Below are 7,028 nucleotides of genomic sequence, written 5' to 3'. Positions count from 1 at the left end.
TTTTTGCTCAGTTCAATTCTTTTTATCAGGTAAGTTTGAAAGACCTTTATTTCATTGAAAATCCATCTTTTCTCCAAAAAAAATCTGACTGCAAGATAGTTGATTCTTGATTGGAATCCAAGCTCCTTTCCCCTCTGGGATATAAGATTCCAGACTCTCTGATCTTTTAATGGTGAAGATGATAATTCCTATATAATCCTGACAATGACTTCCTGGGCTTTAAACTGCTTCTTTTTTTGACAATTTGCAGTATATTCTCCTTTAGGTGAGAATTCTGAAATTTGGCTGAGATTTTATTGGAGATTTTATTTAGGCATATCTTTATGGGAATGATTGCTGTACTCCTTCAAGGACTTTATTATCTTCTTGTTCTAGGATATTAGAGTAATTTTCCATGATCAAATTTCCTGAATGATATTGTCCAGGAATATTTTTTATTGAGACTTTCTGATAGACTTATAATTCATAATTTATCTCTGCTGTATCAGTTATTTACCTAAGATGTGCTTTAAATTTTCTTCTATTTTTTCAGTGTTTAGGTTTTCTTTGATGGAATCATCATAGAATCATTAATTTCCATTTTTTAAAATGCTAATTGTTAGTATTTTATTTCCTTCAGTTAGCTTTTTCATTGCCTTTTTCAGTTGCTTAATTTACTTTTAGATCATTTGTTTTCCTTTTCTTGTTTGTTAATTTTGCTTTTAGATGAATAGCATTTATTTTGTACTTAGTTTTATTTTATTTTTGATTAGTTAAAACCATTTCAATTTGGTCAGTTTTACTTTTTGATGAATAAATTCTTTTTACAATTAATAAATTTTATTTTTTGATAAGTTATATTCCTTTTCCAGTAGGCTATTTTAATTTTTAAAGTATTTGATTTGTTTTTCAATTGATCAACATTACTTTTAACAATATTGTCTTCTATGGTCAATTTTTTCATAATTTTCCTGCATGACTCTCATTTCTTTTATCCATTTTTCTTCTTTTTGTTTTCTTTTCTTTTTAGAAGCTTTTTAAGCACATCCAAGAGGTTCTATGTACCTCTTTAAGGCTATAAAGGAAGGCATGTTGTCACTACTTTCTTTGTCTATGATGGAGATTTTATAATCCCTATATGAATAGTAGCTTATTATTCATTGCATTTATTTTTTGATCATTATGATAGTTCAGCTCTGCTTCTGGGACAAAGGGGACACAATTCAACCTTTTCTTTGCTGTGGATGAAACTCTCTAGCCTACCTCTTGCCTGTGATACAGCCTATTGTGTTTCAGGTGTATCAGTTTTATCTTTTTTGCCACATTAGGAGGTTTTTTTGTTTTTTGCCACATTAGGATAACCCAACTCCGTCCCATCTATTGTCTCAGTGTTTCTGGGGCTTGAACTTTATCTTCTGACCTTGTGTTGGGACCTTTATTACTTCTCTACTATGCTATTGACTATCTGAGCCTGAATCTGAGCTCCACTATAACTTAGAGCCCTTTTTTTAGCTTTCAAATTCTCTTTTCTATACTGAACTATACTCTTCTTTTACTCATCTGAGACAGAACTTTAGTGAAATTTGTCCATTATACCTAGATTTGGGAATTTATTTCACTTATTTTTGTAGGTTTCTATTTTGTAGGGTATATTTAAAGGCTTCATGAAAAATGTTTTATGAAAATCTCTGGAAGCTTCCAAGTTTGTGCCATCATTTGAGTTCACCCCAAAAGTCTGTTATTTGAATTATAAAACCTTTCTGAGCTCGTTGAGTGATTACTTTTGGTTTAATTCAACAGCAATTCACATTGTTCTTTGAGGTTTTTGAATATATCCATTTTATTATTGTCCTCTTTTAATATTGTATCTGGATTTCCCTTATCACCATAATACCTTTCAATCATCAGAAATTTTATTTATTTATTTTTCCATTCTCTTTTTGACTTTTACCTTTATATTAAAGTTTGGCTCTACTCCTAGAGCTTAGAACACTGTCCTAAGGTTTAGGTTTTATTTTTTCTCTTTATTGTGTGCAGAGCTAGTTCTGTAGCTCCACAAATTTTGGGTCTTCCAAACTAGGATGATCTAAGAAGAGATGTGACCAGTGTTTTCCTTGTCTGTACTGTGGATTGTGGGTCACAACAAACTATTTTTTTGTCCTGTACTGTGAACCATAGTACTCATTCCTCTGAGTTTATGCACATAAACACTCATTTTAAAATTATTTTAGTTTCTCTCTATAGACATAATAACTCTTATGATCAGAAAGACTTTTTAAGATGCAAAAGATAGGACAAGGAGTTGTGATTATTTTTTAAAACAGCATGAAATAATATCTGGCTACATTTTTTAGAGAATAGGAAAATTGAAATATGAATATTTTTTAAATCTCAATATATATAGAAAAAATGAAAATGAAAGAACAGGACAAGGAAAGCACTGCTTGAAGTAGAATTATGATAGTAAATGAATCAAATAAATGAAAAGAATTTATTCATTTTTGGTTCACAAAAGAAAATCCTTTAAAAAAATCAGATCTAAGAGGCAGACCATATATCTCATACATGGCATGTGAGAAATGAGATTCTGGAGTCTGGGACACAGTCACAGCTACAGTAGTCTTAGAAGCACAAAATCATTTTAAAATATCATATTGAGTGTCATCCTTGAAAACAAACCTTGATATATCTTAGACATACAAATTGACATGGGCTTCTAAATCCTGAGACTGAAGAAAAAGATGAAACCAAATCATGGAAGTTATGACTCAGTGTTGCTCTAAAACTCCTTAGGCAATGGAAAATTGTCACTGTAAAACTAAATTTGTTATTTATTTATTTATTTTACACATTTCTATCTTTCATGTGCAAATAACCTGAAGACAAGCACAAAAAGACTATAATCAACTAAAGTAACTAATGATCATCATGTGTTAGTTAATCAACTGTCAATTCAGAATATTTTTTGAGTCCACCCTGTTTTACAGTTAGTTTTCAGATGATATCTGTAGGGGTCAATCTATTAGCCAGCTGAAGTCTGGATTGGTGACATTGTTTAAAGAATATTGGCTCAACCTGGTTTCAAACTGTGGGCATGTAGCCTAGATGCTTTTCAATTCAGTTGCCTTAGAAGCAAAGTGTAGAAAATAATCATTTTACTATTAACTCCCAGGGGTACAAGACATGTAAAAAAATCCTCCTAAGATTTTCTAATAATGAAGCTAGAAATTTGAATTCCTTCCAGTTGTTTTATTAAAGAAAAGAGTTATTGAGATTAGAACTTTATCTTTTCTTCACTGATATTATTGCTTGATCTGTTTTCCTTGGCTATTTTAAAGAAAAGGGGAAGGGATAGTAAGAGGTTAATACTCTGGGCTTTGAATGTTTTTCTCCTACTGATTGAGGCTAGGAGAGTTTAATGTGAGAAAGAAGGTTTTACTATCTGGAAAGGGATTAGGATTTTTGCCACTGGGGCCTGGTTAAAAGTGTTCTCATTTTTCAAAACCAGTTTATGTCACAGCTAAGCAGCAGGCATAAGGAATTAAAAAATTGGAATTTCATGAAAGAATATAGTCTCTCTTCTAGTTGGTATTAAAGAACCCCATCCTACCTAATATTTAATCTCATATTCAGCTCTATAGGGAGGGGGGAGATATACTTTAAAGATTTGAAGGAAAACTAAATATCCTTAAAAATGTAAAATAAGAGAATAACTTTGGACTCCATGAGCTGTGGAACCAAATCAATAGCATCTGATGGGGACAGATTCCAAAACAATTTTATAGGTTAATTGTCAGTCTGGAGGTTTAGAAAAAATCATGAGCTTCCTCAAATACAGATAAGCAAATTTCTCTTCAAATCTTTCTTCTCAAGAAATATATTTTTGACAAATAGTTTGTGCTTCATAGTCAGACATCATAATCATCAATTATTTAGGAGACTGCAGGAGGATGCATGAAAAGAAAGTATCATATCAAATTTTATCACCATATTGACATATTTTTGTTTCTCAGATGGTAATATGTGTTTCTTTAGTTGAAGATTTTTGTCCTCTGAAAATTAATGATAGTTATCCTATTAGTAGGTCCAAGCACTACCTCTGTCATTTATTTACTGTGTAGCCATGGCAGGCAGGTAATAGGAGGCACAGTATATTTATTCAAACAGGAAATATATATATATATATATATATATATATATGTATATATATACATATATATATGTATATATATATATATATATATACATATATATATATATATATATATATATATATATATATATATATATATTAAGCAATTAATCAGTGCCAAGCACTGTGCAAAACTTCAGAGGTACAAAGACAACCAAAAAATCTACAATCTCTACCATCCAAGAGTTTACATATTAATGGAGGAGGACAACACTGAAAAGGAAACTAAAAAGGAAAACTGGAGAAAGTCTCCAATGGGAGTAGAATGAAAAATTCCACCGATTTAGCAGCAGAGTCATGAGAAGAATAACTGGCTAGGGATTATACTAAAAGTAGAGATTCCATAAGGAACCTGATCATGGGAAAAAATGTCCAGAAAGAAAGTAATATAACCATGGGGGCAAAAAAGGAGAGTAAGAACACCCATATATATCTGTATGACCCTGGACAAGTCAATTAAACTTTCAGTGAACCAAACAATTAAAAAAAAACCTTGGAGTTCTAGATGAGATGATAATTTGTACTGATGACAGTTTCCATGAAGATAATCATCTGCATCAATGAAATTATAAGTGACAAATCCCCAAATAATATGCAATGCATTATCATAAATTTGATAATTCAAAATATAAATGAGACAGTTCCAGTGTTAAAGAATGTGTAGTCTAATAAGTAAATTATGCTACATCCCTTTAATCAGCTTCATCTACTATTATTGTACTCATATTTAAATATAATATGATATTGATTATAGCAACATCAGTAGACATTCTTTTTCACAATATGAATAGATATTATATCAATATAATTGCTGGCTATATATGAGTCTATGAAAATGGTGCAGCAAGTTGCAGTACAATTTGTTGGGTATTCTGTGAATAAAGTTTGGATCAGGCTTGTATTTCTGAGGAAACTGAAAAAGAACTATTGCAAAAGTTCATAGACCAACATTAAATATTTGAATAAATTATTACATATTTTTATCTTTATACTATAGAAAAGATAAAGTCATTTACTTCAAATGGCATATTTGCTCTAAACTATAAAACTTTCCATATGATTTGTCCTCTCAATACCATTATTATGTATGAACCCCAAAGAGATAAAAAGAAAAGGACCAAAAATATTTATAGCAGTTCATTTTGTGGTAGAAAAGAATTGGAAATTGACGGGATGCTAATCAATTGAGTAATAGTTGACCAAGTTGTGGCAAATGCAATGAAATTTTATTGTGCAATAAGAAATAGCTAGCAGGATGGTTTCAGAAAATTATTGGAAGTATTAGATCAAGTAATGAAAAGTGAAATGAACAGAATGAGAAATTTACTATAGATAGTAGTATTATGAGGATCAATTGTGAATAACTTACATATTCCCTGCAATTCAGTGATCCAAGAAAATTCCAAAGATTTTATGATGAAAAATATTCATCTCCAAAGAAAGAATTACAGACTGAATATAAATTGAAGCATTTTTATTTTTATTTTTTCTGTATTATAAAATGTATGAAATGGAAATATTCTGCATTGACTGCATATATATATATATATATATATATATATATATATATATATATATAATCTATATCAAATTGCTTGCTTTCCCTAGGAAGAGGGAGGAGAATGAAGAAGAAAAAGAAAATTAGAAGCTCTAATTCTTAAATTGTTTTTTACTTGTGATTGAGAAAAAATATTAAAAAGAAGAAAACAAAAAGTACTAATCTACACTATCATTCAGTTTATCAGTGTTGAAAACTTTTTAGGGACTCAGCTTGTATTTTTATTGCATTGAACTTCTTGTGAAGATATAAATGTCGAGATATTTTTCACATCTCTCAGTTGCTATACTTTCCCTCTGATCTCTTCTCATAGTTGAAGAGAAAGTAGCAGTTGGGGGGAGATTGTTCAATTTATTCCTTGTACTTCTTTGATTCTTTTCATTGTCACAGTCCTTTGTTATTTGCTTTCAGTTGATGATTTGTGTTTATGTTTTCTCTCTGCATATCATTTTTCTTAAAAAATGTGGACGATATGAACTAGAAATTTACTGTTTCACATATCAGATAAATATTGATGTAATATTGCAAATGTTTTTCACAGATCTTCTACAGCTCTCTGGTTATTTCTATCATGAGAGTGTTTAATTACTGTCCTTCCCAAACTTTAATGTCATCCTTAAGCAGGAATGCTAATCTTCTTTGTATCATTGGTATTTTAGTATATGTACTGCCAAAACAAACACTCAATTCCTTTCCTTGAAGATATTACTAGAAAACTCACTTTCATCCAGTAGTTCCTTTTTTTTAGGTTTTTGCAAGGCAAATGGGGTTAAGTGGCTTTTCCAAGGCCACACAGCTAGGCAATTATTAAGTGTCTGAGACCGGATTTGAGCCCAGGTACTCCTGACTCCAAGGCTGGTGCTTTATCCACTACATCACCTAGCCGCCCCTACCCAATAGTTCTTACAATGACAAAAAATGCCACACATATTTCTATATCTTTATAGCTATAGATATTGATATACACATATAAATGTGAAGAACGTGATTTTTTTATTTTTGTCAAAATATTCAACAAATTCCATTGAATTTAGAAATAATCAATTTTAACTGTTAGTGCAGTGATGTATAACTATTCTGAAAATTAGTAGCAAATTTTGCTGACAAACATCAGATTTGTAAGATACATAGGAATTTGTACAATTATATAAAATCAAAATAAATTTCTAACTCATAAATGGTGAAAAAGAAAGAAGGAATTGAAAATAGTCAATGATCATATGAAAAAAGTGTCCCAGTAAGTAATAGGAGAGAAATGTAAATTAACATAAATCTGATACTCTATTTCTTATCCATAAT

At 30.4% G+C, this 7,028-nt stretch overlaps 1 non-coding gene across 1 annotated transcript; it reads right to left on the bottom strand.

Moving 5' to 3' along the window:
- Positions 1-6,308: 6,308 nt before the first annotated feature.
- On the bottom strand, positions 6,309-6,412 carry LOC141503757 (U6 spliceosomal RNA). Its single transcript, XR_012473076.1, has one exon. It is a non-coding gene; the product is annotated as a U6 spliceosomal RNA (small nuclear RNA).
- Between the last annotated feature and the right edge of the window lie 616 nt (positions 6,413-7,028).

This window comes from Macrotis lagotis, chromosome X (assembly GCF_037893015.1).
Source record: "Macrotis lagotis isolate mMagLag1 chromosome X, bilby.v1.9.chrom.fasta, whole genome shotgun sequence".
In the NCBI taxonomy this organism is placed as follows: Eukaryota; Metazoa; Chordata; class Mammalia; order Peramelemorphia; family Peramelidae; genus Macrotis; species Macrotis lagotis.
The sequence above is the reverse complement of the archived record's forward strand: the minus strand, read 5'-3'. Positions and strand labels throughout refer to the sequence as shown.